General features: G+C 38.6%; 1 protein-coding gene across 1 annotated transcript in view; it reads left to right on the top strand.

Moving 5' to 3' along the window:
- Positions 1-1,692: 1,692 nt before the first annotated feature.
- kank3 (KN motif and ankyrin repeat domains 3) overlaps positions 1,693-18,337 on the top strand; it is a 38,184-nt gene continuing 21,539 nt past the window's right edge. The window contains 1 exon segment of the mRNA XM_051947507.1: positions 1,693-1,800. The gene's annotated coding sequence lies outside the window, so the exon portion shown is untranslated.

Genomic DNA, 18,337 nt, shown 5'->3' with positions numbered 1-18,337 from the left:
TATTCAAAAGTTTGGGGTCACTTAGCAGTTTTTTCTCAATGGAGATAACATTAAGTTAATCAGAAATCCAGTCTAAATATTGTTAATGTGGAAAATGACTATTCTAACTGGAAACGGCTGATTTTTAATGGAATATTTCCATAGGGGTACAGAGGAACATTTCCAGCAATCACTCCTGTGTTCTAATGCTACATTGTGTTAGCTAATCGGCTAATTGATGATTAGAAAACCATTGTGCCTTGTGCAATTATGCTAGCACATGAATAAAAATGTGAGTTTTCATGGAAAACATGAAATTGCCTGGGTGACCCCAAACCTTTGAACGGTAGTGTACATGTGTATATACATAATAGATGCTTTGGAAAATGATCGTATGACACAAAACAAGATGTGTGGTTCTGTGGTTCTTGATATGCAGGAAATATGACTCCAACATGTTAAACAGCCTGTGGTCTAAAGTGGAGGTGATGAGAAGACCTTCTTAAATAGAACACGTGCAGCAAAGACACAATCATTTAAAGCTCAGACGACATCTGATCAGATGTCCTTTTTAAACCAACAGATATAACTCATTAGTCACAACACTGACCAAACTCTAACAACATCACCACCAACGCTGGTCCAATCCAGTCCTGCATAAATTCTATATTCCTTTAAATCTCCACATGGTCTGGCTTTGCTCTGCTTCTCAGATGTTTAGAAATCTCTTTCTGCACCGAGACCCACAGGTCAGAAAATCAAGCCTTAAACAAAGGGGGACTATAGTTTTACTGTTTGAGCTGTAATGCTGTGAAACAAACTCCTCTTTAGAAATGAAGCAGCTCAGTCAGTTTACAAAACCTTTTAAAAAACACATCAGTACAGGCAGCATTATCCATCCATCCATCCATCCATCCTCTATACACCGCTTTATCCTACAGGCAGCATTATGCAAGATTAAATCTTTTTCAAATGTTCTGTTAAAACTCTTTCATGGTTTCATTTACTAAAGCTTTGCTGTCTTCTGCAAACGCGTTGGATATTTTAATGTTTTGTAAAACACCTTGTAATTGTATTAAAAAAGATGATGATGATTACTATTACTCTTATTTTTATTCATATTGTAAGGCAAATATAACCCTTGTCAGTGATAGTATGGTATGTATTATGCAAAGAAAAAAAGATGAATACCTTTTTGCTGTTCTAAATTTTTCATAATCAGTTTTGAGATATTTGAGAATAAAAGCAATAATAAACTTAAATGATTTTCACAGTTATTCATTCACAAAGATTAAAGAAACAATAGCAAAGTTAAAAGAAACACCTGTTAATAAATACCATAACCACTAAAATATTAAATAAACACAATACAGAAACAAAAATATGTGAGATTTAAAGATAACTGTACTAAAACACAGTGTGAACGCATTAAAGATCTCCTCGTTCAGAGCCTGAATTTACTCAAACTAACTCAACTCTCAACAGAAAAACATTTAAAAATTTCAAACAAAACAAAATAATTCAAAGTGAGTTCCAACAGCAGGTCTAGATATTACTTATTACTTATTACACAAACATCACTGTCGTTGATAAAAGTTGTTAAACTGAACTAAAAGTTCTGACTTTAAAATGTGTTTATTTGCTACAAAACGCTTCAGTTCAACGTAAGTTTTATTTTGAAACCACACAACCGGAAACGTACTTATATTTACATGTAACTTTACTCTGAAGTCGGGCTTTTTTTTCTTCTCCCAAACTTTTCTTACCTTCTCTGGAAGTTATGACAAGTTCCAGTGTGACTGAACGGAGACAAGCCACAAGGTAAGAAGCGCCCCGGGGATCGATTCGTGCATTGATACGCATCGATCACCTGATTGTTGTCGGACTGCTCGAGAGTCTGAACAAACGCTTAAAATGACTGAGTGTCTCAATTTAATTATCGATGACCGAGGTGTTGCCCAGAGTTATTGATCATAAACTAAAGTTGTTCTAACACAGTTCATTAGTTACCATTGGCTGCAGAATAAAACGCTGCTGTTATTTTAAGGACTTTTTATTGTCCTGCAGTTGTTGGTTTATGATTTTATTGTGTTTAAAATCATCTGTCATTGGTGTCATCTGATAATTCATCAATAGAGCCTCAGAGTTTCTGCTTTAATGTCATTGTCTTCAACATTTTGCGTGTTTTCACGTTGTCTAGATTCAATTAGTGTAATGTAACTAATAATTCTGGTTTATTTGTGCGTTTGCCTGGATTTTCTGACTCTATTTGGCAGATGAAGTATTGTTTTTAGTCTCTTAAACCTGCCCTTTTTACTAATTTGTTACAGAATCTCTGTATAAAACCGATTTCTTGACTTAAAACTTCAGCTTTAGGGTTTGATTTCTCATGACAAACCTCTTATATGATCTTAGATTTTAACGTTACCAGCTGCACAGATTGTTCTTCTCAATGTGTTTTTGCTTTTCTCTTTAAAAAAATCAGTGCAGATATTTAGAAACTCTTGTTTCTCTCAGTTTTCTATTGAGAACTTTACACTTGGTGCAGCTTGTTGTTGGGCTGTTTTATCTTCTTCCTGCAGAGCTCTTTGCAGCTCCTGTTGTGTGAAGTGTTTGACAAATAAAGTCAATTCGGAGCAGATATTGTTGTGGGTGAGGCTGCTTCATGGGACGGAAATCCCCCCGACCTCCTCTATTGTCAGGAGTGTTGAGCGTTGCCCTCCTCTTCTTCCTCCTCCTCTGTTACTCTGCATCATCTCTATTCTGGTCATGGTCACTTCATTGAGCAGAAAGTGACTCATGCAGCATTGATCACACTTTGGTTCCTCTGAATCGAAAGTCTGATTTAAATAAAGCCCCTCCTCTTGTGCTGTGGTTGAAAATCCCTGCGTTAAGTAGAGACTCCTGAAACATATCTACCATGACAGGCCGACAGTGTAGGAGGAGGCTGATTGGACTCCACAAGTAGTTTATAATGAGGTGAGTTTCCACAGATAAGCAGGAAGGTTGAACATTTGGTTGTGATAACAGTATATGTGAGGACTGAAGATGATGTAGTTTTTTTTGGCTTCATCAGCCTCTGGCTGACTCACTGGGATGATGGATGAATCCCCTGAAAACAGCTCTGGAAGTCTGAGGAAAATCACATTTTCACCTTGTGAACAAGTATTTCATTTTAGAAAGTAGGGATGTCCGATATTGACTTTTTTGCCAATAACCGATATGCCGATATTGTCCAATTCTCGATATCAACCAGCAAAGATACCAGTATATGTGTACTATTTAACTAATTTTAGGTAACATCACATAGCTCCTGTCACGGAATTAATGCATCATGCATAATTTTATTGTGATACCCCACTGGATGCATTCTCAAATGCAACAAGGATTTCAAATGTAAGCATTGTCAGTGCACAATATGAAAACTACTTCAACTTAAGTTATGGAAAAAAGGCAATATTTATTATGCCATGTATATATATATATATATATAGTCAAACCCCAATATCATATATAATATCATATATATATATATATATATATATATATATATATATAGTAATTGTCTCAACCAACAGTTCACACTCTCCCTCTCTCCTTCCTCCTTCCCTCCCTCTATGAGTCCGGTAAATGCCGGTGAAATTCAGGCATTATTTTATTGTTTTTTCATGATAGCCAAAAAAACTGATAATGCTATTAACCGATAGTAAATTTTTATGCCAATATCAGGCCGATAATATTGTTGGGTCAATATTATTGGATATCCCTATTAGAAAGTAATCTGTTGGGATTTTTTTTTGTATTATTGTGACTTCCAGCTACAGATGGTTCAGAAAATCACTAGTTAATGTCTGTGTTATCATTTTTAATTCATTTTTTGTTAATGTGAGCTCAAAGATGGCACTTTTCATGACGGCTTCACATATTTCAACTCACCCAGGAACAGTGACTATTTGATCTACTTGTCAAATAGTGCAGATTGTCAGAAATGTAGTTTTTTCTTTAACTTTAATAGTTCTTGAGATATTGTCATTCAAACATAGCCTCAGATTTTTAGTATGTGATGAAGTTAAAATTTCACAAATATCTGTATAAATATCTATTTTTTAGTTTTAAAAATTTAGGACTTGAGCTGAAATCATTTTCAGAATCTGATCATTTAGGATGGAATGACCCATAACTGATTGGCTGAGTGATTTCATTGGATGATGTTGCAACATTTTACAGCAAAAGTTGCAACAACTTTGTTGCTAGATGATCTGTGGCGATGCAGTGGTGTCACTGAGATGGGTTTTAATGTTGAGAGCTTCAGTTTAGAGTCAAACTACACAATATTTCTGTCTTGTCAGATTTGTTGTGGTGAAGAAAAGACCTCCAGCTCTCCATTTAGTCATTTCAGGATCCAGTCCTCAGTTATCTGTTTTATATTCCAGACAATTAAATCTTTAGATTTGGGATGCAAATGGACAAATCATTTCCTGGGATATCAGGATGCAGTGACCTTTTGTTAAACTTTCCTCGAGTCAAACTAAAATTAAAGCCAAATATTAAATATGCAGTTTTTGTTGCATTCTTCTTTACTACACTATATCTTTTTTTTTTTACAGTTTGTGTCTGAATGTTGTCTTTGGAAAATGACTGAGTCAAAGAATAAGCACTGAATATTTCTAAAATCGATGAATGCAGGATGAATGATGAGCAGAACTAAAATCATCGTTAGAATTCTTGTTCAGCTCTCAGCAGCATTATGGAGCTCTCAGGGGAAAGTGTCTCCCTGCAACAGGACCCTGGGGTTTGACTTACTGCTGCCTCCAAAATAGTCCGTCTGTAAGTTTAGTTAGAGGTGTCAGGAGGTCACTGTGACTCCCCGATACTCTCTGACAGTTTTTAAACAAACATGACTCCTCTGGTTCGTACATTCTCCCCTTTTTTCACACCTTGGAGCTGATAGGGGACAGTTTATCAAATCAGAGCTTAATTAAGTCCATCTTGGCGCTCATGAGTCCTGCTGCATCATAAAATACATGCCGGCATATTTTTAGCTCTATTACAAGTGGATGTAATTTTAGCAAGATGGCAAGTTAGTCGGTGCGCTGCAGGGACGTGATGCAACGAGGAAAGACAGAACTGGACCCGGCAGCAGCAGGACAAGAGAGAAAAATAAAAGTGGCATGTTTCAGAGAGAAGCCACGTAGTGAGAGCTGCTGCAGACTTCCTTCAGCAGCTCTGCTCAGCATTTAATGCCACGTTCAGGTCACATCTGAGGCAGGATTTACAAATATTCTTTAACTTTTAAAGTCACGATCACGACTGAGAAAACCAGACTTTCCTGACAAATTTGATACAAACACTGATCAGCCTCAGAAAGAAAAACACCTATAAGATGACATGGAAGTCCACAGGATGTATATAAGAGATGAACATACCTGAAGCCACTCAAACCTCAAGTCTGGTACAGTTTTGAAACCAGATCTAACAGGTGAGGAAGTAAAAGAAATTAAGGACACTGCACATCCTAAAACATTCTCAGCCTTATTTTCAGTTTTGCTCAAAATAGGAGTATAGCTTACAAAATGAACAACATCCTGTACTGAAAAATGACTGAAATTTTGCACATTTTGGTAATGAAAAAGGATGGAACTGTATGTTTACATGAATCAGCATCTTTAAAGTATTAATAATACTTTGTAAGCAGTCTGAGAACAGATCAAGCTTAGTTGTTTTCTACAGTTATTGTTCTGTGTAGTGTGGTCGACCAAACCTCCCCTCAGTTTTGAGCGTGTTCTCTGCACATTGGAAGTTTGAAAAGCACTTCTATTCTTAATTTAATTCTCTTTTATTTCCATTTTAAATTAGTTTGTCACCTGCATAGACTGCATAGCAAAGATTGATGTAGCGACTGTGATGCCGTTCACTGGGTCGTGGATTCCAGTTTGGGATTTGATTGTCACCTTCTTGTTCTTCTGAAACTGGACGTAACAAGGGAGCGGTGTTTATAGTCCAGACCTAAAGCATATTCTGCCTTATCATCTATTTTATTTCATGGAGACTTGAAACTAACAATTAAGGTTATGAACTTATTAGGGAAATGATTACTGAGGTAGCAAACCAAATGAGAAGTAGAGTTGTTTTCTCATAGATTTCTGTACAGTCTGACTTCTATTTGTAGCCAAAGGAGTCTCCCCCTGCTGGCTGTTAGAAAGAATGCAGGTTTAAGAGCACATGAACATTGGCTTCACCTTTCAGGAGCTATGGCTATTTATCTATATATTTAATACATGGTCTACGTCCTCCTTATGCCACAACAACAGCTCTGACCTGTCAGGACATGGACTCCATTCCTCTGCAGGTGTCCGGTGGTCTTAGGCGCTGGGATGTTGATGTTGATGGGATGTTGATCTGCTGGGTCTTGTGCTTTTGGTGGGGCAACTGTGGATGAGGTTTGTGTTGGTGCATTTCATAGATACTCTGTCAGCTTGTGATCTGGAATTTAGAGGCCTGGTCAATACCTTGGCCTCTTGGTCATGTTCCTCAAGTCGCTCCTGAGCACTTTTTGCAGTGTGGCAGGTTTTATTGTCCTGCTGGGGGAGGCTGCTGCCATTAGGGGTTGTGCTTGGTCTGCAACAATGGATTGTATGTGTCAAAGTAACATCCATGTGAGTGCCAAAGAGCCAAAGTTTATCAGCAGAACATTGCATTGTAACAGGATAATCATGTTATTAAACCTGGTCTTAATGTTGTGGCTCATCTTTTTACTGCTGGACTTCAGGCACCAACATTTTCATTCTTTTGAAACATCTCTTTCTCCATAAACTCCACTCTCTGTAGACACTTTGAGAATAGAAAAAATTACATTTTTTATGAGTCTTCTGAAACTATACATCAGCTGTGTAAAATTTCTCATTTTAAGTGTTTACTCTTCCACTTGAAGTACTATGAGTTTAATAATTGGGCAGCTGGAACCAGATGTACACCTCAGAGTCTATTCTGTCTTATTCCTGATTCATATGTTAAACAAATGCTGTCTGAAGCTTTGCTTAAGAAGATAAATGAGTGGAGTTGGTTTTGTGTTGGAATTTTTAAAATTTTTGTAACCAAGACTTTCATTATTACTGCATATCAGTTCAAAACACCAGTTATCGTCCTCCTTGATTACTAATAATCAGTGTTGATATTGGTCCTGATAAAACGTATCAGTTGACGTTGACACTGTATGACTGTCATGATGCAGCAGCTCTGTTGCGTTTGACATCGTGCTCTCTCGTGGACATTTTAGAAGCACGTTTCCTCTGAATCACAGTCTGTAAAGAAGTACACGAAAGTCCGCTGAGTTCAAGTCAGCAGACACAGAAACCTCTGAGTTGTTTAATCTTCTGAGTGCAGCTTTAACATTTAAATGTGGAGCTGTTTGATTAGTTATTAAAGGAGGAATCCTGAGGCCAAACTGTCTTTTATTTATTGCTAAAACTCTGAGTCGGAATCAACTGATGAAGGTTTAAACAAATCTGCTCTCTGCTCTGAAAGCCACTGTGGTGTTTTTTAACTTTTGAAAGCTCAAGCAGTTTCATTCTGGAGCAACAATTAGTTTTAAGTGTTAGATCTGCCTGGAACCTGATATCAGGAGGCTTTCATCGCAATTAGCAGGAATCCAGCTTTGGAAATGGAAATTGCCACTTTCTGCTTCACGCCAGATTCTCTAATTGGAGGGCGGCTCTGGAATTAAGAAGCTCACTTTTCTACATCCCAGCTAGCATGGAAATGTTCCCGCAACACTGGCTAATATTCCCTGCAAGTTCTAGTAATCTTTTAAGGAAAACACTAAAATGTAATGTTCAAAGAATATTTTAAGGATATTTATCATTTCAAATAATGTTTCTGTGAGGTTAAAAGTGAACTAAGACAAAATGTTTTAACATTCGGAGGATGTTTGGAAAATGTCGGAATGTTTTTCATGATAACAAAAGAAGAACGTTTAAAAAATATTTTCAAGATGTTATCAGGGACTGAAATGTTCCTTTAAGATAAAATATTAAGAGGGGTGGAACATTTTGTGTGCAGTAGTCTGAGGATGATTTTTGGGGATGTCGCTGTTCAGAACGTTATAAAACGTTCCCACAGTGTTACATGATAACGAAGGAAGGGCGGTCTCAGAGCAACATTAGAAAAACATTTTAAGAACTTTTTTGAACATGTCTTTTAAGAACCTTATTTTGCCTTTAAGAAGTACGTTCTAGGAACTAAAAGGAAGCGCCTCACTAGAAACATTACTAGAACTTTCTTACAAAGTTTAAAGAACAGTAACAAAAAAACTCGAACTAATTTCGAGCAGACGTCACATAAAATTCTTTGAAACATGGAGAGCATTGTGATAGAGTGGACAGAAGTTTGTCTCTGTGATGACGGTGGATTCACAGATATTTACAAGAAACAAGAGCAGCTGTTGCTCATAATTTCATTTGCCTCAACGGTCTGGGGATCACTAGTTATTGAGGTAAATAAAACAATTTTGGGAGCTCATGTCCAATTTTATGATGAGACAGATAAGACGGTTTTCAAACCATTCAGGGGCACAAATTGAGGGTTTCCTTGAAAATTGAACTTAATCATGTTGAATTCTGTGACCTGCTCCTGTCTGCTCATTATTGTGGTCATTTGCTGTAAAATAAATAGAATCATTTGTGACATTTCCTCGTGATGCTGAATGATGCTGTTTGGCTATTAGATGAAGACATGAACAATATGGAGCAGTCACACTGGATCCCAGCAAAAGTCAGTTACCTTGTGAGAAATAACAAAGTTGTGATCATGAGAAAATAGGTTCCATAGTTGAGGGCGGCTTGTGGAAACGACCCATTTAGATAATATATCTAAGCATGTCACATTAACGTTCGAAGACGAGGTGTGCGTTAATGAGAAGAAAACGGATCGGTGGTGATCTCCAAGTAACAGACCACCCTTGTCCTGTGGCGTCATTTACTGATTGTGTTTCTGAAAAAAGAAAATTAGCCAAAGGTCGTTCGTCTCTTGAATGCATCTGCAGTCGGCTCTCGTCTAAAGCTCTGCTCTCCTTATCTGACACTTGAGGTTAACACACATTCTTTTACATGGGGCGATGTAAGATAAGAGCACAACAGTTCTGTAGAAGGTAAAAGGTTTTTTAAAGGAGAAGGCCGTCAATATTTAAACATTTAGTATTAATATGCAAATCCAGTGAGGAAACAAAAACTGATGTTGCTTTCTGAGATGCTCCTTCTCTAGAAATCTTTACAAACAGCTCAAAAACACGTCCTCTAATTTTTAAATTCCTTAAAACAGCTGGACTCGTAGTTTGTTGCAAATGTCACTCACACTGTAGTTATTGATACATTTATCTGAGACCAGATTAACCCTCGTGCTGTCCTTACCAAAAAATGTTGTTGCCTTGTCTGAAAAAAGTCCAAAAATTCAGAAAAAATTTCCCCAAATTTATAAAAATTTGCAAAATCTTCAGGAAGAAAATTCCTTTAAAGTTTCCCTCACTCACACACACACACACACACACACACACACACACACACACACACACACACACACACTTTAAAACGGGTCAATTTGACCCGCAGGACGACAGGAGGGTTAAAGTGTATTTTGCTCAGGAACAGTGAGTCCTAACTGGACTTACTTGTACCTCAGAGGTTTCCTTGCCTTTTCTAAGATATGTAGAAAACTGGCTTAAGTGCCTTGAAAGAACAGAGATTACAAACTGAGATCTCTGCATATAGTCAGTTGTAACTGTGGTGATGGAGAATGCAGTCTAAACTGTTTGCTAAATGTAACGGATGAATGGTGGAAAGAGAAAGCTAAAAGTGATAAATAGCTCAAAGTAATGGATTACATGTTTTAAATAGACAAAATGAATGAATAAATGGTTTATATGGATGCTTGGATTAATGCTAATGATGGGAACATCCAGCATGACAGAAAAATACTGATATCAGCTGATTGTTTCGGGACTTTAAACAACCGATGCTTACATATGTGACCTTATGCGATTATATGAACAAGTGCATGAAAAATATCTGAACTTTTGTAGACGACAGCGGTGTATTACTCTCATTTCTGCTTTATAACCAAGAAAATGGAGGAGAATTATGATGCATATGTTAGTCTATAAATTGAATATTAATACCTACTATTACACTACTATGCATTCATAGTGATATATATATATATATATATATATATATATATATATATATATATATATATATATATACTGTAAATCATTCCCATTGGATTATTGTACATACTGTATAACCTTTCAACTTTTTAATAAGCACAATTTGCACCACTGTACATATTGTATATTTTAACGGATCAGGAATAACATTATGACCACCTGCCGAATATTGTGTTGGTCTCCTTTATGCTGATTAAACTCCCCTGACCCAGTGGGACATGGACACAGGACCTCTGGGGATGTCCTGTGGCACCGGGATGGTGGCAGTGAATTCTGTGGGTCCTGTGGGTTGCAGGGTGGGACCTACATGGATCGGGCTTATCCTGGGACATCCCACAGATGCTCAATAAGATTTGGATCTGAGGAGTGTGGAACCCAAAACAGGTCAGCTCTGTCGTGTTCCCCGGGCCACTCTTGAGCAGTTTTTGCGGTGTGTCGGGGTGCATTGTCCTGCTGAGGGTGATGACTGGCATCAAGGACTGCTGTTGAAATGGGGGGTGGTGGATTGAGCTGCAATGTGTAGCTGGGAGGTACATGTCAGAAATCCACATGAATGTCAGGACTCAAGATCTCAAAGCAGAACATTGTATTATAACAAGAGTATCAATGCCTTTCACTTCACCTGTCAGTTCATACTTCTGTGTATTCTTAATGCTTATTAGTGTTATGACGTTCACGAACGAACTGGTTCTTTTGAACGGCTCGTTAACATGAACGATGGGAACCGAGTCGCAGCTGGGAACCGTTCTTTTTTTCCCCCCAGTTACATGGGGAGGAGCGCAGCCCAGCTGCGCGGTGCTTATTAGATATGCAAATAGCGTCACGCCACGTTGTACATGCTGCCTTCACGTGAGTGCGCCAGTTAAAAAAACAACACAGAAACAGTGAACGCCCCCTGCCTTGGAGAGGAGCAGCAGCAGCAGCAGCAGCAGCAGCAGCGAGCGGTCTAAATGAGGAGGAGGAGAGTCCATGGGCGTAACGGACGCGGGGTACGCGTGGGACATGTCCCCTGCACTTTCCACATTTGTCCCCTGTGTCCCCCGCACTTTTTTCAGCCGTTACAACAGCTAAACCCGTTATTAGCATCCAGTCACGTGTTTTCCCGAGCCGTCTTTGAATGCACCATGAGCGCATGCTAACGCAGGTGTTCCAGAGGAGACGTGCTGCTGTGCTGAGCAGTGCTGAACGTGCTGCTGGAGTAATGTTTAGCAAACCAGCCAGAACCAGCAAGAAGCAAAAAACTTTACAGTTTTTTCCAAACAAACCGTGTAAGTTGTGTGACCTTGTTGGATGCAAACAATGTTAGACTTGTTAGCTAAATGATGACAAGGTAAAACGTGGCAATATATCAATATGTTAAGCTAGTTAACAATAATTCAAATGTGGTTGCCTCTGTTACATTACTGCTAATTAGTTTAGTCTTGGAATAAACCCAGTCCTCTTTCATTTCTGGGCAGAAGATGTGCTCACAATTGCTCTCCATGTATTTAAGTCTTTTGGTCCAAAAAGAGGAGAGTCAGGGAGGAGAAAAAAAATAGGCTATCTATGGTATAAAAGTGGTTAAATTTACAACTATTTTTACTGCTTCTCTTTCAAATTCTATCTCAGAATTTTGATTTTCAGATTTTTTAATGATTATTTCCAAAACAAAGAGCAGAGTCAGGCAGGGACAAGGATGTAGGGTCTTTACAGGTAAGGAGAGATTATAACTTCCTGAAAATAAGATATCTATTGCAGGGAGAAACCAGGCAGTACTGATCATTTCATGTTCAGTGTTTGGCACCTTTGGCTACTCGTCCAGTAGATGTTCAAGGGACATTGTTGTCAACTCAACTAGAGTTTGGCCACTAAAACTTTAGATTTTATAGTTTAAAGTTTTATACTTTATAGTTTAAAGAACTAGCCTAGTTGGTCCCCTGGTATTGTACTGTGGCTGTTAGGGATTATGTGGTTCTTTAGCCACTAAGGACGGTGCAATTAAATGTAAAAGAATGATAAATCGCTCTGAAAAATTTGTCCCCCTCACTTCTGAGATGGTGGTTACGCCCATGGGAGAGTCAGTCCGTCGTCGTTGACAAAATGAGCCAATTAAGGAAACGAAGCAGCATTTGGATGCATTTTTGTCTCGTGGCAGACAGTAAGGGTAAATGCAGTATTTGTCAAAAAAATATTTCTAAGTCAGGCTCCACAAATAATTTGCACAGACACTTGAAAACTCAACATTCAACAGTAAAAGTGGCAGACTTTAAAATCTAATCCACACGTGTCAAATAAGGTTATAATCAATATTTCAGAATAATTTAAACTCATATTGGTGGGATATCTAAATTCATTCCTCCCAGTGATTATTTCCAAGATTAAATGAGTTAAGGCCAGACTGGCTTTTTAAAATTTAATAAATATAAAAATGAGCCAAATGAGCCAGTTTTTTGAACGGCTGTTTGAAAGGAACGGCTCACCAAGATCCAGCTCCCCTCAAAGAGCCATAAATCCCATCTCTAATGCTTATGCACTTCTGCAATGGCATTTCTTTGCCTTGTATTTCTGACATGCAATGACAACGTTTAATCTAAAAGGTCTGTTTGAAGCACATATATGATCTTTTCCTTAATCGAACCAAACAGTGACTGGAAATTGAAAATAATGACATAAAGTCAATGATGTCTCAGTTAAAGGTCCGACACAGGAAACAAAGCCTTCTCTGTTGGTCAAAGTCCTGTCACTGATTTGTGGCTCCTTTTAATGTAGACTTTTGTCACTCTTCAGTTATTTATGTTGTAAGAGGACATGTTGAAATCTGGGCTGAACAATTAATTGTTTTCAAATTGAAAATTGTAACAAGCAATTAGCAAGGTCCAATGACTGCGATTTTGGATATAAATGATGCAGTGTGTCTGACACAGGGTTAAATCTATGAACTAGTGTTACTGGTCTTTGAGAACCATGTGACTGTCTTTGTGTTCCAGTCATACTTTAGATGGTGTCTCTCCTATTAGACAGTGAAGGCTTAATGGAAGCTTGACTTTAAAAACTTATATCACATGGCAGTTGCAGTATCTATGTGTTTTTTTCCAAATTGTTAAGCACTGAGATATCTATGAGTAACGGAAACTGGTTAAAATGTCCCAGTGTAATAGATACATGACTGACATCTGGGTTCTCCTCCCCCCCCAAAAAAGAATGCAAATTTGACCAAACAAATGTAAACACTGACTGTATCATAAATATTCTAACAATCCTGACTTGTATTTTATCGTCGTGTTGCTTTCACTCTAAAATCACATCAAATGATGCTTCAAATGATCACGTTTGAATCATGAAGGGGGCTAAAGTGGATGACAGTGAAGCTCATCTGTCAGGCCTGTGGGGTCATTAGACAGAGAGATTAATGATGTTTGTGGAACTAAATAAACCTCGACTGTTGGTGTAATGAAGGACTGGTGATCCAGAAAACCAATGGACAGGATTATAGAGTACAATTCACCTAATTTTGGTCTTTTATTTGGATTTATGAACAGAAACTGTTGGGAGACCAGTGATGGTCTTGTGTGAGTGAAATATCCACATTGGTTCATTTGAGGTCACGAGCACATGAATTCATGGGATTGTCAGTGGGTTTCTACCTCTGTGGTCCAATCAGACTCCTCCTTCTGCTATCTCTGCTGCCTGAGAAACACTCAATGAGAAACAGGCTAAAAATACCTACATCGACTGAAGAACTGGCAGCGCCGTACTGGGAAAGCGGCACTTATCAGACTCTGAGCACTAACATCAGAGTGGGAAAACACCAAACCAACCAAACACGGCTGCAGTTTGGCAACATCCAGTAAATGTATTTACTTAACCAGACGCTGACCATCATTTAGAGGCTGTAATAACTGACGGTAAAAGGTTTTATGGCTGGTAAAACGATTTAAGTGGCAGACTGGGTTTGACTCTTTGGACACGAGCACCAAAAAGGCCAGATTGTGTCAAAGAAAGAACCAAACTATGAGTGCTTGTGGAAACACTGACTGCACGTCATGGTGGTGGCACCAAAACTTTTACATTTTGGATCAATCAAAATACTGTGACATGGAAAAGAAGGAGATAAGTTGTGGTTGTCTTTTTTCTGATGCCGTCTCCAATCCGTCCTCGATGTTTCTGCTTTTTAATCTGACGCCTGAGAAATGTCTCTGAGGTGAAATGGGAGTGACGACTCCAGCTTCAGACTCCAGACAGGAGCCTGGTTTCTACAAACTATCACAGCACAGAGGTCACCTCTGTTCAGTGGCTCCGAATGAAACAAATGTTGTGTTGAGCACAGAGGTGCTGCTGGAAATGCACTGCTGCCCTCTGAAGTCCTGAAGTCATATAAAAAGGCTTAACAAGGCTCCGACACTGCAGGTTCACTTCCTTTCATGCCAGTTACCCAGAAGTCACAACTCTTCCAGTTTCATGACAGACACTCTATAAAAAAAATCATGTGAAAAAAGAAATTAATAGGACCATGTGATTATTTGTTTGTGCATCCTACGCTTCACTTATACATCGATTTTTAAAATTTTTTTTTTTATTTTTACTGGGTTGGGTTGAAATTTGTACTAACCATCCGAGGATAATTTGAAACCTGTATTTATAATACCATATTACACTAGAAACTTTGAATAAAAAAAAATACAGACAAAAATGCCAAAACAGCAAATCAGTTAGCATTACATTTCACAAGCAGCATGGTCAACAAACAGTCCTGCAACAAGCCAGTTTGATCTAACGGATTTATCAGCACGATCCAGAGATGTAAAGTAAAACAAATCTGTACTTTTTACAAAACAATCCATTACGTCTGTGACTGTTCATGTTGGTAAATTGTTACATGAATTAATTCATATGTTCAGCTGCTTTTTCTCCAGAAAGTCAGAGGTTCAAGGTTTCATCGGAAAGTCGATCAGACCAAAACTAACTTTATAAAACAACTTAAAGGCAATTCCTATTAAAGACTTTTAACTGCTCTATAAAGTATTAATTACTGATTATTCATTGTTAAGGCCATTAATTACAACTTATCTTTTTTTTTACTAGAGAATGGTAGAAGGAAGTAGAACAGATGAATAATAAACTGAAAGGACAGAATAAATACAGTAAATGACGACTTTACAAAGGGAGTTTCCTTTGCAGTTTGGATGAAATCACCTGGCAGATTGTTTGAGGGCGTCGATATGTTCAACTAGGTCTCGCAATGCCAAACAGACATGACTACAGGAGTAATCTTTGGACCAAATCTGAGAAGCTAACCGAATCACTACATTATGAAAAGCTGAATTAGAGCCCACAAACATGTATTTTCTACAGGAGCAGTTCTGTGCAGATGAAGGTGTGTTGTCAGGAGACACTTGGAGGCGTTTCAAAGACCGACATACATCGTCTGCCTTGTCATTAGCCCGACCCTTTCAATCAAAGAGATACAGAACGAGTATAATTTCCACCAGTGAAGGAAATAACATGATAATAGACACATATTTCAGTTGTTTCTGGGCATAAAACAGCAGAGGCTGACATCTGGTCTTGTTCTGAAGTTATGAGAATCAAACATCTGGAGGCTCAAGTAGCTACTGTTGTGAAGGAGACAAATGGGTCACAGTCTCCTCTTAAACACAAATCTTTGGAGCAGATATGTAGGTCAGCATGGAGAGACGTTTTAGAGATGCTTTGAGCTGCTTTATTTTTATTATTTGCTTGGCCAGGAAACAGAAAACAAAAAATGAGAGAAAGAAACTTGTACAGATTAGATAGAGATACTCTGGCTGGTGGTTTCAGAGGTTCAGTTTGTCATGTTGGGAAACATACTTGGAGAGTTCATGTCTCTGTAGAGGGAAAACAAGGTGTGTTTGGTCTGAAACGCAGTGAAGTCAGAGCTGGAAAACTGGCTAAATGGGGAAAACTTGATGTGTGAGCACTGCTTTGTGTCAGGGAGGGACACTGAGCCGCCTGACTGGATCCTGCTGCTGGGGGACAAACTGTGCTTGGTTCAGGAAACTTTATAAGCTCAGCTGATAGCAACATCGCTGTTTACAGGAAGACTGTTATGTAATGTTACTAATAAGAGTTCAGGTCTTCCATTTTTGCTGGGTGAAAACCACAGGACAGATCTGTCAAAAGATGCAGTCTCTGGTGTCCTTTATCCTCACAGAGAGCGTGCATACTAATATTCAATATTTTGACCATTTCAATCTGAAGTACCCCAAAACTTTACAGACTATATGAAGATGGATGAACCTGAACTTGTTTTATGGCTCTTATCCAGGTTGTTTTCTCCAGACTAGATTTCGCTGATGTTGTATCTACTCTTAGATGTACATTGCTTTGGATAAAACTGTCTGCTAAATGAAACTGCTGAATTGTAGTGAATCCTCTGTGACGTCATGCATGGGTTTCCTGAGGAACAGTTTTGAAGCTCATTGTGGTGGTGTCCAGCCATCAGCATCTTGGTGGTACCCCACTCCTCCTGACTACTAATTAATCAAAAATAGTCATAGAGGTAGAGCGTTAGTGGAGTTGAGGTGATCTGTATAAATGTGTCCTGGACATGGACTGTATTGTAATGGAAACCCCCTGTTTCTCAAAGCGGCCATGTCTCTAATTATGTATACCTTTAGGTTTTAATACAAGTAAAACAGGAGAGTTATATGAACAGTCAGCCTCTGTACAGTTGTCATTAAGAGGTAAATTACCTATAGAGCCCCTAACTGCTTTTTGTACCAGACATTAAACATGTTTATTTCTGCTGTACAGTTGGACATTTTAACATTGAGGTCTATGAGGATTGACTCATTTTTGGAGCAGCCTCAAGTGGACATTTGAGGAAGTGCAGTTTTTGGCACTTTGATGTTGCTGTTTGGTAAATTTGCTTGCATCATGTCGAGAGTCCACCTGACTGTTACTGAATTAAAATCTGTTTTAGTTGACGATTGTGACGACAGATTTGTCTGACTATTAAGGACTAGTATTCAGGTTATTGTGAGGTCTTTGAAGCATGAAGGTTTTCAGTACAAACATCATAACCTGGTTTCAGAAACAAGTTGTTCAAAGATAGTCAGTAAAACAAAAAATCAACAATAATAATACATAAGAATCTGTCATTTCCTTAGTTGTGCATTCCCAGTGATTAGATAGAGAAGCTAAATTCAGCAGTCTGTCAGCTGTAGTCAGAAACCAAACTGTGTTCATTCTCAACTGCTGAGGTAACTGAGTGACATGGAAACGGAGATCTCAAGGACGCATTCAAAAAAGCTTGAAAGTGTCCTGATCATGTGCACAGGGAGCTGAATGACCAGGCTTCTAATGTTCCATGTAAATGTCGTGTAATCAACATCAGAATGCATGTAGACGTACTCCAGTCCCAAAATTAAAATGAAAAACAGTCCGTTTACCCTCTTGGCATCCAGAGTTATGACTTCACACTGGTGTTAATGGGGGTGTTGAGAGGCTTTTGGGAAACTTAAAGAGGCTAAACAGGTTGAGGTATTTCATTATAAAACATTTCTTGCAAATATGTAAAATGTCACAGACTGACAAGATGTCACAGAAGTGGAGGGATATTTGGATTTCTCTGTGAAAGTCACCGCCGATCGTTGGCATAATTGGACATTAGCCTCCTTTTATCCTTCATTAGAGGCTTTGAGTCAGTGAGTCGCAGCAGCTGGTTCTGGACAGCCTCAGATCCACCGTGGGAGCCACTTCAACGCCAAACACTGTCCCTTCTTCTTCAAACTCTCCAAATGGCGAACTTTATTGAATTCATTTAGTGACATTTTGAACCTCGGCACAGTCTGTAGAAGGCAGGGAGCAGGAGGGAGGGGTTGGGGAGAAAACAACGAGGCCTCACAAAACTTTTCGAAAACAGCGTCGCCGCTAAAGAGGCATAAAGCCTCATTGTGGAGGCTGAATGTGGCTGATTGTGTTTGCTGGAGAATCTGGAAGGAAGAGGGAGGGGAGGCAGGACGCATGTGATGTTTGAAGTCAACCTGATTGTGATAAAAAAAAATCTTTTTTTTTTGTCTACGTACCACAAAACACACAAGTTGTGTGATGTTAGTGACGTCAGCGTGTGATTGACGATGTGGGAGAGGAAAAGGCATCTGGTGGTGAAGTCCTGTGTAC

Source organism: Acanthochromis polyacanthus, chromosome 4 (assembly GCF_021347895.1).
Source record: "Acanthochromis polyacanthus isolate Apoly-LR-REF ecotype Palm Island chromosome 4, KAUST_Apoly_ChrSc, whole genome shotgun sequence".
NCBI classification, from domain to species: Eukaryota; Metazoa; Chordata; class Actinopteri; family Pomacentridae; genus Acanthochromis; species Acanthochromis polyacanthus.
Note: the sequence above shows the minus strand (reverse complement) of the source record. Positions and strands in the feature narration are given on the sequence as shown.